Source organism: Tursiops truncatus, chromosome 10, assembly GCF_011762595.2.
Source record: "Tursiops truncatus isolate mTurTru1 chromosome 10, mTurTru1.mat.Y, whole genome shotgun sequence".
In the NCBI taxonomy this organism is placed as follows: domain Eukaryota; kingdom Metazoa; phylum Chordata; class Mammalia; order Artiodactyla; family Delphinidae; genus Tursiops; species Tursiops truncatus.
In genome coordinates this window covers 949,697-972,426 of record NC_047043.1, presented here as the reverse complement: position 1 = coordinate 972,426, position 22,730 = coordinate 949,697, and the positions used below count along the sequence as shown (strand labels likewise).

Genomic DNA, 22,730 nt, shown 5'->3' with positions numbered 1-22,730 from the left:
GTATCTTAGTTCTTCCCCCTGTTGCTACCTGCAGCTTCAAAATTTGACAAATGTCTTGAGCTGGAGACCTGTTTGTTTTAGACTCCTTCTTTCTAGTGGGGCGTTATCCTCAAAGCACTCTGAGACTGTTGGAGATTTTGATCTGCTCTTCTGGCCAAGGCCCTCAACCTGCTACACCATCCCATCACTCAGCCAATGACTAGTGGGAAAAGCCGGCCTATATGATATATTCCAATGGCTTTTGTTTTTTAATTGCAGCACTCTTGGTTTTTTCTGTGCATTGCTTGAGCATGAGAAGGAACTTGAAGATGAAGCCTGCACATCACTCAGAGATCCTAGATTTGGAGCAGGAGTGAGTATACTTCATGTAGGCATGAGCATCTTAAATCAGGGCAAGAGGCGTGCATAGGGATGTGGGGAAGCTAAAGGGGTGGACTGTTGCTGACACTGCTGGTTCTCTACCCAAGATCTATTTCCTCCTTCTTTCCTTGTAGCTGGACTTTAAATTCATTCAGACATCCACCTTCCCATGTGCAGCCTGTGCCTCAGGGAGGGTTACTTTCATCCTCAGCTCCAGGGAGTGGATCTGAGTGGTCTAAGGATCGTCTCATCTCTACTGCCAAGCATTTGGTTAAGGAAGATGTAGGTGGTTTCATAATTTGGGTTGATGGGTCCTTGGTATTGCCTTTGCACGGGAGAGGCTCATAGCTGGGAAAGTTGGAAAATGACAAAGTTGAGAGGTTTTCTAATTTAGTTTCCTAAGCAGTATCAGAAGCTGAGAGTGTATTTTTTCCCTCAAATAGCATCAATTATCAGGTTTTTAAAGTAGCTTGGTGATCTTGATGTTGGCTTCTAACATGTGGCATCATCTGTCCCAGTAGCCACTTAGGGGCAAAGTGTATTTGCTTATGCTCTGGCCCAGTTTTGATCATTCCCATGAAAGTGAGTAAGACCTCATGATGATGTGGGGTATTAGACCCCTTGGCAACTCATGGCCTTAAATCAGAGCTCTGTGGTTGACTTGGCCTTCAATTTCACCCATGGTAACAATTGACAGTCTGTCCTCAGGACCGAACTAGATACACAGCTAAAGTCAACCTGGGGAATGGTGGCTTTTCTCTGGCATTATGTTTTCATTTCCCCTGTGATTCATTGGAACAGGAATTTCTGTGGCTGCAGCCACGAAATATCAGTCTATTCACATTTTTAAATGCTCCTGGAGAACTCTGTATCTTTACTAATTGGGCCCCAGTGATGCTTTGGTTTTATGCCCACCAGCATTTCATGCTTGGATGAATGAAACATTTCACATTTTTATGTCTTCCTTCACTGAACACCGGTTGAGCACTTAATATTTCAGGCACTGTGCTGTAGGATTTGGGATATGGAGATAGGACACCCCCCGCCCCGCCCCCCACCCCTGCCGGAAATGCTAACATGTGAACAGATGTCCCCAGCTGGCCACTGGAGCACAGTTTGTAGTAACAAAAGTTTGGAGCCAACCCAGCCGCCCCTCAGTAGGGAAATAGCTAAGTGGATTTTAATTCATTTGTACAATGGAATACTACACAGCAATTAAAGTGAATGAGAAGAGGTACGTATTACACCATGGACAAATCAAAAGCATAAAATTTAGTTTAAAAAAGGCAAATAGCAAAAGAATACATACAGCCTGATACTCTGTATGTAAACCTTAAAGACCCAATATGTGCAATGGTATATCTTGACTAGGAATTCGTATTTATGAAATAAAAGTACAAAAATATGCTTTAAGGCGGACATTTCCTGTGGGAAGGAGCAAAGGGATGACGTATAAGGGTAGGCTTTATCTAGGTCAGTAATATTATATTTTTTAAAAGAGAGAAGGATGAAGCCAATTAGATAAAATATTAATACTTGCCCAATTTTGGTAGAGGGTAAATAAGTAACAGTTTATATATATAGAAACTGTTTGTATTTACGTATAATATTTCCTGCACTTTAATGTGTGGAATGTTTTATAATTAAAACAACTTTAAATAAAGACACAGAGGCATTATCTGTAGGTAGCTCACAGTTTAGTGGTTTGATAAGTGCTGATCACTCAAGAGACAGCGGGTACACAGAGGAGCTACTGGTAATTCAGCCTGGGGGTTTGGGAGCACCTCCTGGGAAGGCAGTGGGCGACCGGAGCTTGGAAAGGGATGTAGGTCAGCAGACAGAGCGGGAAAGGACCCGGCAGAGGGCAGAGCCATGCTTGAGGGCTGCGGAGCGCTAGAGCAGTAACAACAGCCATGATTAGAAACTTAGGGTGTGCTTGATGCTCTCTATGTGCCGCTCTTTCTAATCTTTGCAACAGCTTTTGAAGGAAGGTGTTATTGTTCCAAATGAAATAACCAAGGGGTGACCATTGGGCTCAAGGTCACATAACTCGTAGGGGACGTGGCTCTTCCGCGAGGTCTGTTGGGCTCTAAGGTTTGTACGTGCTCTTTCCTTTAGACCACATGAGGACCTTACGTATCCTCCCCGCCAAAGAATTTCCCAGAAAAAATCCTCGTCCGCAGTAGCTGTACACTGTGTAGATTGAGGTCATGGTATAGATTTGCTCTTTTGGAGAGGAAGGAAAAATCTTACCGTTGACCAATCTCAGAAGAGGCAATGCTGAATCTCAGAAAGGATCTAAAACGAACTACCAATTACACAAATTTCAGGGGACATTTAAATGACACCGCAGTATGCAATCAGCAAACTCAGAACACAGACAGTGCTGTAAGGCAAATGACCTGGTTTCTTCAACAAATACATTTCAAGGAAAAAGAGAGGGAAGCTAGAGATGAAAAAGGACCTGAGAGACATATCAGCCGGGTACAATGTGTGGACTTCAGACCCTGCTGAACAGACCATGAAAAGAAATCATGAAATGATTAGAGAAATGTGAACGCTGACTGGGTATCAGATGATGCTAGAGAATTACTGTCATATTGTTTCAGTTGTGATAATTATAGTGCAGTTATTTTTCCCCCCAAAAGAGTAGTTATATTTTAGAAATGCCTACGGAAATATTTTTAGGTGAAATGATATACCTTGTATTTACTTCAAAGTAATTGAAGGAACTGAGTATTGGGTGGGTTTTATATAAATATTTATATAAATAAGGTATGCATTGATAATTGTTGAACTGAGTGAGGATACTTTCTGTGTATATTTAATATATTTCCAATAAAAATCAGGAAAAATAGGGAGGCAATAGAGATGACCTCATCTAATTTTCTTGCTGATGCTTGAAACCTCTTCGTGTGTAATGTCAGCTACAAAAAAAAATGTGAATTCATCCATTCTTTTTAACCTAGTTTTTCTTCAGTGTTCAGTGCTTTTTTTTTTTTTTTTCTCTTTTGTAAATACTTATGATGAAGAAGGGAAAGTTTAATTTCCTTGGTGGTCCTGTCTTGCCTGGGAAATCTCTTTAATATACGGCATTGTAGAGCTCAAATCTTTCAAGTGTAAAATTAAATAGCTCCATTCTTTCTTTCTTTTTTACTTACAGGGAAGCTTAAATATTTTATGACACATTTCGACTTAACTTGACCTGCAATAAATGCTGAAATGTGTTTGATTAGGGGTCAAGTTGATATACAGTCTTAATTTGTAAGTGAATTGCAGGGGTCTTTAGAGGAGATGCACTGTAGGAAAGTGTCAAGCGTGAGCTGAGTGTGAAAGCCTCGTCTTTCGCATGTTGGTATCATTTGGCTTTGTGATCATCACTCTGAGTTTGCGTTTCAGAGTTCTGACTGCATTAGGCCTGAGGAAAGGGAAATGCGGCCGGTTAATAAGCAGAAGCCGGCGCTAAGGGCAGCCATGTGATGGCTGAGCACGGGGGGCCGGCACCGGAGACCTGGGCTGGTCCTGGGCTGCTTTACCTTGGGCAGGTTGACTGTCCCTGAGCCTCTGTGTGGTCAGCAGGACACGGGGGTGATGAGCGGCCCCGCCTCCCAGAGGCAGCGTGAGAGGCCCACGTGATAACGCGGACCTGGCTCGCAGGGCGAGCCCTGCAGCTACCACCAGCTCTTGTGGTTAATTCCTGGGATCGCACTGTGGAGAGCAAAGGTCACGTAGGCACCGGGCACGGGGAAGGGGACGATCGTCACTCTGGTTTGTCACCTGGTTGAGGAGGCGTGATTCCTGCATGTGCTGCTGTGTCTTGTCTCCCGCGCGGAGAGCGAGAAACTCAAGTCCATGCGTTCTCAGCACCCAACACCGACCCCAAGCCTGAAAGCCCATCAGAGGAGACTTTGTTTACAATGATATTCCACATGTTTCAGGGCAGGAAATTAAACGTTGTCTAAATGATGAAAAGAAGGGATTCCAAACGTGAATGTGCTTGCACATTTTTCAGAGCAATTACGACACTTTTGGTAACACATGTTGGTGTTTGTTACCAAATTTTAGTTTTAATAAAGTGGTCTACAGTTTTTAAAAAAGAGGATGCAGGGCTTCCCTGGTGGCGCAGTGGTTGAGAGTCCGCCTGCCGGTGCAGGGGATGCGGGTTCGTGCCCCGGTCCGGGAGGATCCCACATGCCGCGGAGCGGCTGGGCCCGTGAGCCATGGCCGCTGAGCCTGTGCGTCCGGAGCCTGTGCTCCACAACGGGAGAGGCCACAACAGTAAGAGGCCCGCGTACCGCAAAAAAAAAAAAAAAAAAAATTCTTTTGGCCGCACTGTGTGGCTTGCAGGATCTTAGTTCCCCGACAGGGATTGAACCCGAACCCTTGGCAGTGAAAGTGCTGAGTCCTAACCACTGGACTGTGGAACTCCCTGCCCCCTTTCTTTTTGAAAGATGAAGCTGCAGAAGGAGTGGAAGCTAGGAGTTTTCCAGGCGCCCGCCCACCCTTTGTTTCTACCACATCTTGAAAGAGCAGATGCCTCGGGACGGCCGGTTCCTGCGATGTGCCAAGTTATGAGGCTCGTCGGCTTGCCCTTGTCGTGGGGACCTTTTCCTTGGGAGTTATCAAGCCAAGGTGCTTGAGCGCCTTTCTACTTCTCAGTGATGATCACATGACAGGTGGAAAATAATAAAAGTGCTTAGAATGCTCAAAAATGCATTTTTGTAACTTTTGGAAATGTTTATATGTTTTAAATATCTGGTTGATCCTGGTGAGACAAGCATTTCATACGCCTGTGAACGAAAAGACAGGTACTACAATCCACTCACTGAAGGAAAGAATAATTAAAGGAGCTACAGACCGGCGTCCTGAGCAAGCAGGACAACCTTCCAGTTAAGGAATCTCTACAGTTAAGTTTTAGCTCCAAATCCCAGGTATGGGTTCAGCGACACTTCACGCCGTAACTTCTTGAGTTAGAGAACGTGTCGGCTTTATTATTTAAAGAACAGACGCAAGAGGGAGGGGATATGGGGGTATATGTATATGTATAACTGATTCACTTTGTTCTAAAGCAGAAACTAACACACCATTGTAAAGCAATTATACTCCAATAAAGATGAAAACAAAAAGTAAAGAACACTGAGCTTTGGAAACGACCCGTAAACACATAGGATTAACAAACAGCTCACTTTGCGTTTCTCCTTAGCACTGTAAAATATATCGAAATGTAGATGATCGTTAATTGCCAGTTATCATCGCTTTTAATTTTCAAAACTGCTGGTACTGCTACCAAACCCTGACGAAGGGTCATGACACCACTCCGAGTGAGGCAACTACAGGTTAAAAGAAAAAAAGCAGAGACTTTGGGAATCACAGTTAAAGAGAAATGCAATTTATGCATTTTAAGTGGTTTCTGACAAATTAGTTGGAATGACCTCTCCTCATTTAGTCTTCCTTTGCAAGTTTCTCTTTACAGCTGCTGGCGAGTTTGCTTCTGCGTCCCTATCTGCCCCTGCTCTGGGCCAGGTGGAAAGTCTGCGGCTGAGAAATGGACAGAGACCCCCTGGGAAAGCAGAGGGCAGTGCTGTGGCTGGTGTGTGCCCGCCGGGAGCCGCCTGCCCCCCTCAGCACCCAGCACCTGCAGCTCAGAGAAGTCGCAGGCACACTGGAGGTAGCTCTGGGCTCCAGGGCCTCCTGAAAGGTGGAAATGCTTTGCTGACAGATTTGGACTTTTCTTTTGGAAAGAGTGCCGTCATTGGTATGATTAACTTGCATCTAGTTTTGCTGCCAATTTCCCAGTGTTGTGGGAAGGAGAGAGATAAGGAAACGGAAAGAGGAATAGCTTGAAAGACTAGAGGAGTGAGTTTTCACATCTTTCACCATCCCAGCCTTCAACGCTAGCTTTTCTTTTAAGTCTTCATCTGCTCTGCTAAGGTCAAAGTACTTTTTACTTCATGTGAAAAATGCCTCCCAGGGGAAGTATTCTGACTCTGGTTCTGAAACTGATTAATGTTCTTGGAGTCCCCAAAGAGCCGTTACTAAGTGTCTAAGTTACAGTTTCAGAGGAAATGGGATGTGTTTCTGAACTCATCTAAAACGGCTTCATGGAGGGTAAATCTCAAGTTGCATTTTTAAAAAGGGAAGCCTGTGGTTTGGCCAAGGAGAATGAATAATATATTCTAGATCCACGTGTAGTGACTTGGTTTAGTGAAAAAAAGGATATGCAGGGAAAGGAATAGCAAAGGGCACATGGTGTATTGCCTGGATCCACTTGCAGACAACAGGATTCAATCTAGTTGAAGTGGAAGGGGATTTATTCCAGGATAGTACATGGTTTACAGACTCTTTGGGGAGGCTGAAGAAACAGATTCCAGATTGATCTTTTAAGATCACTGCCCAAAGCCACCCTGTAGAACTAAAGAAGTGACTGGCTCTTCTCTGATTCAGCAGACCTCAACCATGCAGGGAGACGGCAGCCACAGCTGCAGACTCCAGAGCCATACCGCCTGCCACGATCGGGAAGCTACCCTGACAGGGAGTTGGCACCATCAGGAACCCCCCTGGGTAGGTCCTGCTCGTGCTGCTGGATCCAGAACCGTGCTGTGCCCAGTGCAATCTACACGGGCTAAATACTTGCCCTGGGCAGTGCTCTCCAATGTCCCACAGGCCAGTCAACGGGCACTGCTTACAGAGAGGTGACACCTCCACGACGGCGCTGTCAGCAGAAGCATTAGGAGCAGACTTTCCAAACTTGCATTAATGCTTCCAAATAGTGGGACCTAAAGTGCTATTGAGCCCTAGGTGCAGAAGAACTGGGGAAATGCAGTGAAAACTCTGGTTTTCCAGCTCCTGAGATACGGGGCAGCACGTAGGAAGGGTGTCAGCGGGGATGCTGGGTGACTCAGTTCACGTGCACAGCACGGCCCTCCGCTTTGGTCACTCACCTCTCATCATGCCCTTCTTCCCATATTTAGGCTTTTGAACATCAACAATTCATCATGCAGTAAAAAATAGAACTCGTTTTGGGTTCTCTTCCAAGATGGCGACAGAGGAGGCTCCTAAGATCTCCTCCCGCTGTGGACTCACTGCACAGCTATCCACAGAGCAACTCCATCTCCGTGGGTGGAAGAAGTTCAAAAACCAGCTGAGTGACTCCTACACATTGGGCGAATGAGGAAATACCCACCTTGAACTGGTAGGAAAGGCTGAGACACACTCACCGTAAACCCCACTCCTGGCACATCTCAGTCCAGTAGGGAGGAACAAAGAATTTGGACCCCACGGCAAGCACACCAACGTTTAAGACTCTCAAATGAGGGACAAGCCCCTCAAACATCCAGCTCTGGAAGCCAATGGGATTTGTGTCTAGGAAACCCACAAGCCTGTATACAGCAAACAAAGAAACAATTTTTAACAGTCTCTAGAGGGAGCACTTTGTGGCTTTCTGCCAGAGGCCCAGGAAACAGACGAAAAGCCCCACCTCCTGGTTTTTCCCTGAAAAGGGTCTATTTGCATATACACTACAAGCCTGAGGCCCAGGCTTCTACTCTAGCTCACATCCAGGGGCTAGAGGCCGCCTACTCTCCTCCCCCAAGACTAGGGAATCAGCGGATGCCTCCTCAGTAGCCTTCTAACCCACTCCAAATTGTCAGTATCTCCCTCAAGGGAGTGCGTACATACACCGGCACCCCAGCACTAGCAGCTGTCACCCCAGGGATGGGTCCCCGCATCTCCCGGCTCTGATAGCCCACAGGGCTTGCATTCATGAGTGCTGCGGGACTGTAGCAAACACAGAAACAGTTCTCAATAGGTGCAGGAGCACCCCCCACTGCTACACACCCAGGCCAAGTATAGAGAGCAGGCAAAAACGCTCATCTCCCAGTTTTTCCCTAGAAGTGCCCTACCGATATATTTTCCTAGCTACTCTCTGACAGTCCAGCTTCCAATCAACCTGCATCTAGGTGCTGACTGTAGTGCTCCCCTTTGAGACACTGATGGGCCTTGGCACCCCCTCTACTACTGGGAAGCACCAGGAACAAAGAAGATGGCTTGGACAGTTACAGAGGTTTGAGAGACAAACAAGACCTCAGGCTGGGCTGACTGATGAGGTTCTCCTACCTGAGACCATTCCATCCAGACTGGAAGAGGTAGCTGTTTTATCAAATGTGCAGAAACCAACACAGAGAACCAAGAAAAATGAAGAAACAGGAATATATTCCAAACAAAAGAACAAGAAAAAACTCTAGAAACAGACCTTAATAAAATGGAAATAACTGACTTACCTGATAGACAGTTCAACATAACAGTCATGAAGATGCTCACTGAGGTCAGGAGAACAATGATGAACAAAATGAGAATTTCAACAAAGAGATAGAACATATTAAAAAGCACCAAACAGAAATCACTGAGCTGGACACTGTAATACCTGCACTGAAAAATACAATAGAGTAATTCAACAGCAGACTAGGTCAGGTGTAGGAAAGAAACAGTGAACTCAAGGACAGGGCAGTGGAATTCGTCCAATAAAAGGAGCAAAAATTAAAAAAAAAAATAACAAAAAAGAGTGAAGACAGCTTAAGGGACTTATGAGACACCATCAAACAGACCATTCATTACATGCACTATAGGGGTCCCAAAAGGAGGACAGAGAGAGTGGGGCAGAAAGCTTATTCAAAGAAATAATGGCTGAACACTTGCCTAACCTGGGGAAAGAAACAGGCATCCAGATCCAGGAATCCTAGGGGTCCAAACAAGATGAATCCAGAGAGACCCCCACTGAGGCCCATCATAAGCAAATGGTCAAAAGTTAAAGACAACGAGAGAATCTTAAAAGCAGCAAGAGAAAAGCAACTTGATAGATACAAGGGAAACCCCATAAGACTATCAGCAGATTTTCTAGCAGAAACTTTGCAGGCCAGAAGTGAGTCTCGTGATATACTCAAAGTGCTGAAAGGAAAAAAAATAACCTGTCAATAGAGAACATTCTACATGACAAAGTTGTCCTTCAGAATTGAAGGAGAGGTAAAGAGTCTTCCAGATAAGGAAAAGCTGAAGGAGTTCATCACCACTAGAGCAGCCTTACAAGAAATGTCACAGGGACTTCTTCATGGTGAAATGAAAAGATGCTAATTAGTAAAATAAGACATATCAAAGAATAAAACTCACTGGTAAAGGTAAATATAGAGTTAAATTCAGAAAGCTCTGATGTTTTAATGGTGGTATGTAAATCACTTATATTTGTAGTATAAAGATAAAAAATATAAAATATTAAAATAACTATAACTATAATAATTTGTTAATGGATACACAATGTAAACAGATGTAAATTGTGACACCAAAAATGTAAAATGCATGGGAAGGAAAGTGTATACATACAGAGCTTCTGTATATGTTTGAAGTTAAGTTGTTAGCAGCTAAAAATTGTTACAAATGAAAGATGTTTTATAAAAGCCCCATGGTAACTACAAACAAAAACCTATAGTAGACACACAAAAGAGAAAAAGAAAGAAATCTAAGGATACCACTACAGAAAATTATCAAATCACAAAGGAAGAGAATGAGAGAGGAAGAAAGGAATCACAAAACAACCAGAAAACTATTGACAAATAGACAATTGTAAGTCCACACCTATCAATACTTACTTTAAATGTAAGTGGACTAAATTCTCAAATCCAAAGACATAGTGTGGCTGAATGAAAGAAAAGACCCATTTATGTGATGCCTACAAGAGACTCATTTCAGCTTTAAGGACACAAACATACTGAAGGGGAAGGAATGGAAAAAGATATTGCATGCCTATGGAAACCAAAAGAAAGCAGTAGCTGTACTTATGTGAGACAAAATGGACTTTAAGCCAAAGACTGTAACAAGAGACAAAGAAGGTCATTATATATGATAAAGGGGTTAACTCATTAAGAGGATATAACATCTGTAAATATTTATGCACCCAACATAGAAGCACCTAAATGTATAATACAAGTATTAACAAGTATTAACAGACCTGAAGGGTGAAATAGACAGCAATACATTAATGGTTGGGGACTTCAATGCCCCACTTACAATAAGGGATAGATCATCCAAACAGAAAATCAATAAGGAAACAGGACATTAAACTACACATTAGACCAGATAGACCTAATAGATATTTACATAACATCCAAGAGCAGGAGAATACACTTTCTTCACAAGCACACACGAAACATTCTCCAGGATAGATTATATGTTAGGCCACAAAACAAGTCAATAAACTTAAGAAGATTGAAGTCAAGCGAAGCATCTTTTCTGACTATAATGATCTGAAACTAGAAATCAATTACAAGAAGAAACATGGAAATTTCAGAAATATGTGGAGATTAAACTATATGTTCCTGACCACCCAATGGGTCAGAAAAGAAATCAAGAGAGAAATTTGAAAATATCTGAGACAAATGAAAATGAAAATACAACACACCAAAACTTACGGGATGTAGAAAAAGCAGTTCTAAGCAGAAATTTTATAGCGATAAATGCCTGCATTAAGAAAAAAGGAAGATCTTACATAAACAACCTAACTTTATACCTCATGGAATGAGAAAAAGAACAAACTAAGCTCAAAAGTAGCAGAAGGAAAAAATAACAAAGGTCAGAGAAGAAATAAATGAAATAGAGACTAAAAAGATAATAGAAAAAATCAATGAAACTAAGAGCTGGTTTTTTTTAAGATAAACAAAATGGACAAACTTTTAGCTAGACTTATCAAGAAAAAAAGAGGACTCAAATGAAATTAGAATGAAAGAGGAGAAATTACAACTGACACCACACAAATACAAAGGATCATAAGAGACTATTATGAATAATTATATGCCAACAAATTGGACAACCTAGAAAAAAATGGATAAATTCCTAAAACATATACCCTACCAAGACTAAATCATAAAGAAATAGAAAATAGGAGCAGACCAATGACTAGTAAGGCGATTGAATCAGTGATCAAAAACCTCCCAACGAATAAAACTCCAGGACCAGATGGCTTCACTGGTGAATTCTACCAAAACATACAAAGATGAATGAATAATCCTTCTCAAACTCTGCCAAAAAAATAAAAGGATGGAAGACTTCCAAACTAATTTTATGAGGCCAGCATTACTCTGATAGCAAAACCAGACAAGGCCAATTCAAGAAAAGAAAATTATAGGCCAATATCCCTGATGAATGTAGATGCAAAAATCTTCAACAAAATATTAGCAAGCTGAAATCAATGGCACAATAAAAGGACATACACCGTGATCAAGCAGGATTTGTTCCAGGGATGTAAGGATGGCTCAGCATCAGCAGTCAATCAACATGATACGCCACATTAACAAAATGAAGTCGAAAAATCGTACTATCTTCTCAACAGATGCAGATAAAGCATTCGGCAAAATGCAACATACGTTTATGATAAAAATCTCAACAAATTGTGTATAGAGGAAACATACCTCAACATAATAAAGACTAAATATGACAAACCCACAGCTAACATCATACTCAGCAGTGAAAACCTGAAAGCTTTTTCTGTAATATTGGGAACAAAACAAGGATGCCCACTCTTGCCACTTTTATTCAACTTAGTACTGGAAGTCAGAGCAATTAAGCAAGAAAAATAAATAAAAGGCATCCAAGTCAGAAAGGAAGAGGTGAAATTATCTCTATTTGCAGATGACTTGATATTATATATAAAACCCTAAAAAGACTCCACCAAAAAACTGTTAGAACTAATCAATGAATTCAGTAAAGTTGCAGGTTACAAAATTAACATGCAAACATCAGTTGCATTTCTCTACACTAACAATGAACTGTCAGAAAGAGCAATTAAGAAAACAATCATATACAATAGCACCAAAAAAAAAAAAAAAAAAGCTCCTAAGAGTAAATTTAACCAAAGAGGTGAAAGATTTGTATCTAAAAAGAGACTGCTGAAAGAAATTGAAGAAGACACAAATAAATGGAAAGATATTTTTTTGCTCATGGACTGGAAGAATTAATATTAAAATGTCTATGCTATCCAAAGTGATTTACAGATTAAATGTAATTCTGTCAAAATTCCAATGGCATTTTTCACAGAAATAGAAAAAACAATCCGAAAGTTAGTATGGAACCACAGAAGACCCCAGATAGCCAAAGCAATCTTAAAAAAGAAGAAGGAGGCATTCCCCCTGTCTGATTTCAAACTAAACTAAAAGCTACGGTAATCAGAAGAGTATGGCCTTGGAACAAACACAGACACATAGATCAGTGGAACCGAATAGAGAGACCAGAAATGAACCCATGTATAGATGGTCAATTAAGTTATGACAAAGGAGCCAAGAATACACAAGGGGGAAAGGACAGTTTCTTCAATAAACGGTGTTGGGAAAACTTTATAGCCACATGCAAAAGAATGAAACTGGCCCCTCTATTACACCATACATAAAAATCAACACGAAATGGATGAAAGACTTGAACATAAGACTTGAAACTGTAGAACTCCTAGTAGAAAAGAGGGGGTAAGTTCCTTGATATCAGTCTTGGCAATGTTTTTTTTTGTTTGTTTGTTTGTTTGTTTTGGATTTGACACCAAAAGCAAAAATAAACAAATGGAACTATATCAAATTAAAAAGATTCTGTACATCAAAGGAAATGATCAACAGAGTTAAAGGGCAACCTATGGAATGAGAAAAATATTTGCAAATCATATATCTAATAAGGGGTTATTATCCAGAATAATATAAAGAACTCCTACAGTTCAACAACAAAATAATGAGCAAAGGAGTTGAATAGATATTTCTTCAAAGAAGATGTACAAATGGCTAAATGAGCATATGAAAAGGTGCTCAACATTGCTAATTATCAGAGAAATGCAAGTCAAAACCACAATGAAGTATCACCTCAGGCCCATTAGGATGGCCACTATCAAAAAAATCCAGAAAATAACAAGTGCTGGTGAGGCTGTGGAGAAATTGGAACTCTTGTGCACCGTTGGTGGGAATATAAAAGGGTGCGGCCATCATGGACAACAGTATAGAAGCGCCTCAAAAAATTAAAAATAGAACTACCGTTTGATCTAGTGATCCCACTTCTGGGCGTATATCCAAAGGAAATGAAAACAGGATCTCGGAGAGATTCTGCACTCCCACGTTTTTGGCAGCATTATTCACAATAGCCAAGATACGGAAACAACTTAAGTGTTCATCAGTGGATGAACGGATCAAAAGGACGTGGTGAATATGTATAAAATGGAACATTATTCAGCCACGAGCAAGAAGCACATCCTCCTGTTTGTGACAACATGAATGGCCTTGAGGGTGTTATGCTGAGTGAAATAAATCAGACAGAAAGACAAATACTGTATGATATCACTTATATATGGAATCTAAAAAGGCTGCACTCAGGGAAGCAGACTGGAATGGTGGTAACCAGGGGCTAGGGGGTGGAAGAAAACGGGAGATGTTGGTCAAAGATTACAGTCTTCCAGTTAGAAGCTGAATAAGTTCCTGGGATCTAAGGTACAGCATGGTGGTTGTAGTTAACGACACTGTATTATATACTTGAATTGCTAGGAGAGTACCTGTTAAATGTTCTCCACACGAAAAGGAAATGGATTATGTGACGCAGGTGTTAGCTAATGCTATGGTTGGAATCATTTTGCAATATACAAGTGTATCTAATCAACATTGTACACCTTAACCTTATACAGTGTTATATGTCAATTTTATCTCAATAAAGCTAGAAAAGTAAAAGAACTCATTTTCCTCCCCAAAGGGGAAACCTAAGTCCCGTCAGCCACTGTATTCGTTTCTCGTGGAAGGTCGACATTCTCCTCTATGTCCTAGTCTAGTTCAGTCATAATCCTTTCTTGATATCTCATAACCATAGAACAAATTATAAAACACATCCTGTATGAAATATTAGGGGCTATAGGAGGAGAAAGAAAATGACTTGGATGTAATAGAGAAAAGAAGGAAAAATGTTATTACAGTCCTCGTTTTCTCAAGACTTTTGAGTCTGAAGTTGGACTCTTTAACAGACTTTCTTTAGCCTGATCACACGTTTTTCTCTCGCCCTCATCCTGTGCCTCTGCTGGGTAGAGCTCTTTGTCTGTTGGGGAGATCCAAGTCCTTATTCCCGAGAGCTCCTGTTTCTGGGTGGTCTTTCTTCTACTGAGATGCTGTCGTCTCCGTGATGCTAGCTTCCGTGACTGGACACCCAGCCTCAGCCGTGATTTCCTGGGCACCGTCAGTATCCTGATCTGCAGAGACACTTCACAGAGACGCTGTCAGACCTGTCACAGCCCGAAGTGGTAGAGCTTCTCGCACGTGGCCCGAGTGAAGCCCTGGCCTCCTCTCAAAGTTGGCAGGCTAATGGGTGATTTGGGAAACGGGGCTGGCTGTGGCTCACGTGTAGTTCATATTAGTTTCTAAACAGAGTCCTGTCAAGTGCCGAGGCTGCTTGGTGGCAGCAGAGGTGCACGTGCTCTCTTGCCTCTGGCTTTGCGCAGGGAGAGATGCCCGTCACCCCCCGGCCCTGGACACAGCAGTTCTGCTGAGGGAGCAGGTTGACTCTTGGGGGGCAACATCCACCCTCTGGCACACATCCAGGTGTCAGATGTACTTGTTTCTTCTCACCAGGCTTGGGAAGAATGAGAGCACCCAGGTGGTGGGCCTGCATGATGTCCCTGGGATGCGGAAGTGACCACGGTCCCCTGCCGGTGGAATCGAGAGAGAAGATGGGGCCTGGCACAGAGTCGGACTGGAGCTGCCCTGCTGTTCCTAGCAGGTAAAATGAGATTGCTTCCGGTGGTTTTACTGGGAAACAGAAAAAGCGTTTCCCAAATCGATAGCTGCCTGTGGGGTGCCCAGGGCTGTGCTGCGTCGCTATAGTAACGGAACTACAGCAGAACAACAGGTGCACGTGGGGTCATCAGATGATGGAATTAACAGTGCACCTGTCACCCCCAGGACCCTCTGAAGTCCACGCTGGTCCAGCAGGGGAGTTAAGTGGGAGTCACGGAGCACCCTTACATCTTCGGTTCTTTGGCAGTTCACCCAGGGGCATGACATCGCTTTGGATGGACCCTTCTGGTGGGGAGGTGGCCCAGGGTCTTCAGCTTGGTCCTTCTCACCTTAAGAGTCCTGCCTCCTTAGGTGAGGAGGGGCGTGGGGTTCCGTATTGAGGGTCCTCTATTCCAACTCTGTGTTCAGCAGCTGGAAAAATAACCAGAGGGTAAGTTTATAGATCCACAGGGTTCGCAGTAAGAAGGACTTGAGCCCAAGCTCCATTTATCCCTTGGCCCCCGTGACCTTTACTGTATGACCGTCCTGCCACTTTGGCCACAGGGCGTCAGTGGCCTGTCTTCTGATGCAAATGGGATCTTTCCTGCTTAAAACTCAACTACGTCAGATAACTTAGTGGTCTGCATGCGTTTTCCTCATAGACTCCCCAAAGGAATTTAATTAGTTAATTGATTGATTGATTGATTGATTAATGAATTTATGGCTACGTTGGGTCTCCATTGCCGCGCACAGGCCCTCTCTAGTTGCGGCGATCGGGGGCTACCGCTGTGCACAGGCCTCTCTTCTCATTGTGGTGGCTTTTCTTGTTGCGGAGCACGGGCTCCAGGCGTGTGGGCTTCAACAGTTGTGGCATGCAGGCTCAGTAGTTGTGGCGCGCAAGCTCTAGAGCGCAGGCTCAGCAGTTGTGGCGCGCGGGCTCAGCAGTTGTGGCGTGCGGGCTTAGTTGCTCTGCGGCATGTGGGATCCCCCGGACCAGGGCTCGAACCCGAGTCCCCTGCACCGGCAGGCGGACTCCCAACCAGGGAAGCCCTTCCCAAAGGAATTTTGAAAAACAGCTTACATCTCACACGTTTAACTTGACAGCTCACACTTTTCTGGTAGGTGTAGATAGTTAAAACGGATCACAGACCACTATAAATTTTAAAATGCTGCATAATAACATCCAAGAAAGGTGACATTTTTGTTGACATATGTTCAGAGTTAAAAGAAAACCCCAAATTTTCAAATGTCCAAGAAGAGGCATTTGAAAATATTTTTAAAGTGAATAGCATGCTGGCCACACCCCAGGAGCAAGAAGACACGCATGTGAAGACACTGGGATCTTAGGATGTGTTGTCACCACAGGAGAACCTGGCTTGTCCTCACTGATGCACTTGGTCCACTGGCTTTAATCCTCCGAGCCTCAGTTTGATCCGCTGTGAATGGTGATAATAACGTCTTCCACACGGCCTCGCTGGGACAGCTAAAGGAGACGACGTTCCTTGCAGGTCTCACGTTCTCCGCGGGACACCTAGCTGACAGCACGGCGCACTCCAGAAACAGTTTTCTTCGTGGCCACAGCATTAAGCGTTTAAGATCATAAAGTCTCGGATCTAGAGATAAAGAGGCAGAGCTAGAGATGCCAAGAGCTCCTTGGGACTTGGGGCTGTGATTTCCCAAGGCTCCGTCGGAGGTGAATTCTGTGTCATCTTGAGAAAGGTGTGGCAGGTGCATCTTCCTTTGCCCCCCAGCCCCCCTATTTGTAATACCTGGTGAAGCAGGTGTGGACGTTCCCTGCAGCAAGAGGCAGCAACGCAGGCTACTTCCCCACGGATGCGTGAAGAGTGCTGGAAGGCCCGCGTGCGTCCTCCCTGGCAGCTGCGAACTCGGGGCTGCGCTGACATGCTGGGACGCAAGGTGGTGGCTGGTGCCCGATGGCTGCGGTGAGCAGAAGGCCCTCCCGTGGACCAGCTGTGGGCAAGGTGGGAGCCAAAGGCCAGCCTTTGCTGTCAGAAGCCTGGAGACTTGGGGCTGCTCCCCTGCAGCGTGACTTAGTGTAACCTGACCACTCCCACTGGGAGTGAAGCAGGGTGGCCACGATAGGTGCTGGGCGTCAGGACCCCAGGTTTCCGGTGTTACTGGCAAACCGAGGCTCGTTTTCTCTGAGCCTTAATTTCCTCATCAGTAAATGAAGGAAATTGAACTAGACTTTCTCTCAGTCGTTTTATGAGTCCATTAGTGTCTCTCTCTCTCTGTGTCTCTCTGTCTCTCTTTTATCTCGTACCCATCTATCACTTATCCATCTATTATCTATCTATTTATCTGTAACTGTCCATCTGTCCGTCCTTAGTCTAGAGACTAAGGTGAATGACTAAGTAAACCGTAATATTTTTGCTATGGTCTGAATGTTTATGTCCACCAAATTTCATATGTTGGAAACCTCATTCCCAGTATGATGATGGTAGGAAGTGATGCCTTTGGGGATGATTAGGTCCGAGGATGGAGCCCTCATGAAAGGGATTAGTGCTCTTACAAAAGAGGCCCCACAGAGCTCCCTCACCCCTTCCGCCTCGTGAGGACCCAGGGAGAAGCCACCCGTCTGCATCTCAGATGGGGCCCTCACCCGACCGCACTGGCACCCTTCCAGCCTCCAGAACTGCGAGGAAGAAACATCTGCTGCTTCTAAGCTGCTTAGTCTGTGGCATTTTGTTAGAGCATCTCAAAAGGACTACGACAATTTTCACAAAATTCAAATCTTAAATTCCACTCACCATTCTGTGTGAAAGCAAGCTTAAAAGAAGGAAGCAAACCTTGTCACGGACTTTCCCTTAGATGCCGTATTTCTGAGATGAAGAAGGGTTATGCATTTTTGCTTTGAACAAGACTTTTGTTTCTTGGGAGGGCCTTGCAGACAGAGAGAATTCAAAAAGGAGCTCTTGAATTTCACAGCTGGAAAAGGCATCTAAGCAAACACGCCCTAATCAAAATAGCTTTGCCCCCTTCTTACATCAATTCACTGAAGCAAAAAGAAACTCCCTCTTACTGGAAACTCAATTCCTGACAGATGGAGAAAAAGGGGTAGGCACCTGACGAAAATAACACAACGAAGTGACATGGCAACCTTGTGGTGAGAGGCTCCATGCAAAAGGGAGACACCTGCAAGAAAACGAGAAGATTTTCAGGAGAAATTTCCATTGTGAAAGCAACGCTTGGTGCAAAGTCCTGTTGTGTGATTCTGTAAGGGATCTGGCAAGGGAAACATGACTCCCGTCCTGAGGAAAGGAGAAAGGGCCACAGGCTAAGATTCTGGGGTGAGGAGGAACCCTTAGGTGCAAAGGGAATTTTGCCATTGGTTATCAGGTCAACTCCTGCACCAGAAGCATCAATAAACTCTCCCAAGTAGTTTCTCTCTTTTCTTTGGTTAAGATTTGGTTCCACTGCATGTAAAGGAAAACCTCAAAGAGCAGTGACTTGCACACATAGGAGTTTACTCTGTGGTGGAAAGCAGGTCCACGCCTAGGCATTCCTGGGTAATGCAGCAGCACAGTGGCACCAGGGACCCAGGCCTCTTCCGACTCTCTGTTCCCAGGTGCATTTTCAGGGAAACCTCATGGTCCAAAATAATCAATGGGCCTCCTGCCATCACATCTGTATTCCAGAGCAGGAAAAAAAGAGCCACGAATGGGCAAAATGGGCTCACTACCCAACAGAGTTATCTCATGAAGAGATCTGCCCAGAACTCCCGCCACACTGTGAACGTAGTCACCCGCTGATACTTGTCAGGAAGGCTGGGCAATGCAGCCTGTCAGGTGGGCACGTGGCCCCTCCCAAGGAAAAACAGGGCTCTGGGACTAAATCGGGGAGAAGGGAAATTGTGAGGTGACTAACAGCTTCTGCCACGTTATTTTCCCAACTTGTGTCTGTGAGACAGTTACTGGGATCAGTTATAGATTCAGAAGTAATACAGCATACGAACCTATCCGTTGAGAAAACAGTGCCTTGGCCCTAAATCCTGAAATTTCTCATACAACTTAGTTGAGGAACAGGTTCTTCAGGAGCTGTTTGCAGGCTGGTGTTTCCCAAATGTGTTCTCGCAGCTAGTCATGGGCCATCCAGGGCTGCCACAGATGCAACCTGAAAAACGCTTTCAGCAGCAAATACATTTGAAACTGATTGCTCCCAGGACTTTAACACACTAAAGTGCTCTGTGACTCTCAGAAACAGTGGCTCCCCAAACACCTGACTGCAGTCTTTCCCCTGAGCAGTCCCTAGATGACTGCTCCAGGGACCACACCTTCTGAGCTGCCCTTGTAGGTTACAACGCCCTGGGCTGGGAGCGTCTCATTTAACTGGGTGATGTGTGACCATCTAACTGAAGACCCAGAAATAGAGAATTGTTTCCTCATTATCAAAGATAGATTGGATCCTCTGTGCTTTAAAATGTAGGTATTATTATTATTATGCAGATAGGTAAAGCCAACAGTTGAGCAGAGGACTGCCATCGGGAAGACAGTTTATCAGTACAAGTTCCAAGAGGAGGGGTGTGCCGCGCCAGGGAGGCCCGCGCAGGGAAGCACCAGGGTCCGTCAGAAGGCAGAAGGTGTGAGAAGCGGCCAGAGCTTTTCCTGTGGTTTCCACGTGAAGGAATAGACAAGGCAGGGGAAGCAGGTCTAGGACGGGCTATTTTGGGTACTGCCATGTGCTCTGTGGCATGGGGCCTGTCCCTGCCTTGAGGGAAAGTGGACCAGAGCATGGGGCCCGTCAGGAGGTGGGGCTGTGGGCTGGCGACTGGTGAGCAGGCAGGCTGGCAGGTGAGCCCTTCGCCATCTCTACGAGTTGGCTATGCCGGGAGGAGCAGTCTCTCACCTCAAGGGGCCCCACAAGCCAGAGCTTTGGGAACTTGGAAAGTAGGGGTCGATGCACCAGGGGAGGGAGCAGGGTTCCCCCAATGTCCCTCCCCCCGCCTCGCCTCGGGCTTGCCTGTGCTCCAGCTGCCCTGGTCCCGGTGCATCTGGGGAGTTGCCCCACAGGACTCTCCTCCGCCGATGCCTCCCATGACGGTAGCTGAAAACGTAAGAAGTGAAGCTATTAGAAAAGTCATCGCCTCCTTCATCACACATCTGCACGCAGGACCCCCCGACACGGGCCCAGGCCCTCGTCTGTCTGGGCAGCTTTCCCCGTCCTCAGGCAGGGAATGAGCTGGACGGCCCTGCACCTGTTTCATCCTTAGCGAGGCCCCGCGTGGCTCCCGGGGTCATGGGGGAGGGGAGGAGGACATCGTCTTCTGTGAACCCTCAGCTCGGTGTGTTCTTGGAGCAGGTGCGCACAGGTGAGAGGTGAGGGTGTGGACGGGCGTCCCTCCTGGTCCCCGCATCCACAGGCGTTTCTTGCTTCTCCTGGGTCACTGCGGAGCATGTGACCTCTCAACGTCTCCCCTGCCCCCTACCCCCGGGGGGCCCGCTGCGGAAGCCGGTTAGCGAGTCAGCTGGCCGGGGACAACGGGGCACAGAGGGATTCGTGCTGAGCCAAGAGACCATCCCGCCTCTGGGACTCATTTTGAAATGTTTTCAGGTGCTGCGCTGGTCACATTGAACCCACCCCTGTAGACTGGCCGGGGGGACCTTGAGTTGATGGCCTTCTAGTGTACGTGGGTTATTTTATTTTCTTAACACCCTTGCAGAGGTGGCATTACCACCATGGCCCTTTGAGGAAGCAGGTTCGGGGGGGCATTTGGGAGCTGGGCAGAGCGGAGGCTCCAGGGCCCGCGCCCGGCAAGCGTCTGACGAGTGGCCTGCCCTCCTGACTTCAGTCTTGTCTCCAAAATGCTGTGGGACCTGCCGTAGGAAAAGGACAAGAGAAATGGAGACAACGTGGCTGCAAAGGGTGGAAGTACTGCGCAAGCAGAGCCGCGGCACAGTTCTCGGAACTTAGCAGGTCTTCAACAGATAGCGCCCGAAACTCTGAAACAAGCCGTAAGTTCCGTTTTTTTCAACACCATATGCTCAGTACAGCGGACCGCCTGGAAGCTGAGGGTGCGCTGGGCTGGCAGAGCTTAAACCTCGCACCGGGACGTCGGGGGATGGCGCCGGCAGGGAGGCCGGCCGCAGGGAGGCGGAGGGAATGCCTGGGGTCCCGCAGGGCCCGGAACGCTCCGCCCCCGCGAGGCCCGCGGCCGTGGAGCTGAGGCTCTCACTCCAGTGGGATGAGCGCGGCAGGTCCTCCCCTTCCTTTTCAGCAGCCGAGCTGTGGGACGGATGGATCCGCGCCCGGATCGCCCTGCGAGCACACGCGCGTCGGCGGCTGCGCACGGCGACGAGGCCATGTGTTACCCAGGTGTCTGGAGCTCTTCAGGACTTGGAGATGGTTCCAGTTTGGGGAGTGAGAAGAACCAGAGCAGGCCTGCTTTCCCCGCCGGCTGGTCAGAGCTCTCACCGGCCGTCTGTCTGGTTGGACAGCCGTCAGCCAGGAGCTGAGGCCCGGCGGGCTGCCGGCGACCCCTCGGCCTCACTTCAGGAAAGACGGTCTGGTCTCCTCGCCTGTCCTCGTTGGAGCCCGGCCTCCCCTCTGGAAGAAGGGCCCCGACGGCCTTCGGGCTCACTGGTTCTGAGCCCTGGCTCTGGCAAGGATCTTGTCCCGGGGCCCGGAAAGAACGAGGACGGGGTTTTGAGCATAAGCAAAAACGTCCCCAGGCCGCCCAGACCCCACGCATCTACGCGACCGACCCCCCGCCAGGGGTCTCTGAAGGTCACGCACTTGAAAGCAGTCTCGAGGGGCCTCAGAGCTGCGCCTGCGGGACCAAGGCTGGAGGCTGGGAGACCATCCCGGGCATTCGCTTTAAAGCGTTGCGCCAGCAACGGGAACCTCGGCTAGGAAATTAGTTGCCGCCGTCTGCTGAGGTCCTGCTGCGAGCTGCCCTCGGTCCTCAGGGGACTGAGGCCGCAGGTGAGGCCAGGTCAGCAGTGAGGACAGGCAGGCAGGACGTCGAGGCGAGGGTGGGCACGAGGGGCACTCTGCACACTCTCCACCTCCGCCCGTGCGTTCCCGCTGCTCTTTGTCTATTTTATTGCTTTTGCAAATCAAAGGCATTGCTAAGGTCTATTATTTATCTATTTTTGGTTTAAAAATGATTCTTCCCGATTACTGAGTAGACACAAGGAAAGGAGTTCCCCAAAGCCAGGACCGCTGAGCATAGAGTAAAAACCAAAAACCAGCACAAAAGCAGACCTGGCAGAGATCAGCCCATTATTTGGATCCATTAGACGACAAATAGATTTTATCCAAATGAGCAGTCTCGCAACTACACACTAATCAACAAGACAGAGAAATGCCAAAACTACTCTGTGCTTTTGCAGACAGTGGGAAAATTTGCAACTTCTGCTATAAAATGGATCCAAAAATACTTACTTGCTTTACATTAAAACTCCATGAGCTTCTTCAGAGGATACTTGAATTCCCCAAGAACGTGGCCTCGTTTGAATGCAACCCCTGTCACCTTGTGACCCCTAATAATGTTCCCGAATGGGATCCCCTTGGGCGAAGCACCTCCCACAGTTTCCCTAGGGTCGTGTTCCTCCGCTCACGGGATGCTGACCACCCGGGTGCCTG

General features: G+C 46.1%; 1 long non-coding RNA gene across 1 annotated transcript in view; it reads left to right on the top strand.

Moving 5' to 3' along the window:
- The window catches only part of LOC141279675 (uncharacterized), a 90,706-nt gene that overhangs the window by 3,491 nt on the left and 64,485 nt on the right, over window positions 1-22,730 (top strand). The window contains exons 2-3 of the long non-coding RNA XR_012334262.1: window positions 259-352; window positions 14,982-15,129. This is a non-coding gene — a long non-coding RNA (uncharacterized lncRNA). The remainder of the gene's footprint in view (window positions 1-258; window positions 353-14,981; window positions 15,130-22,730) is intronic.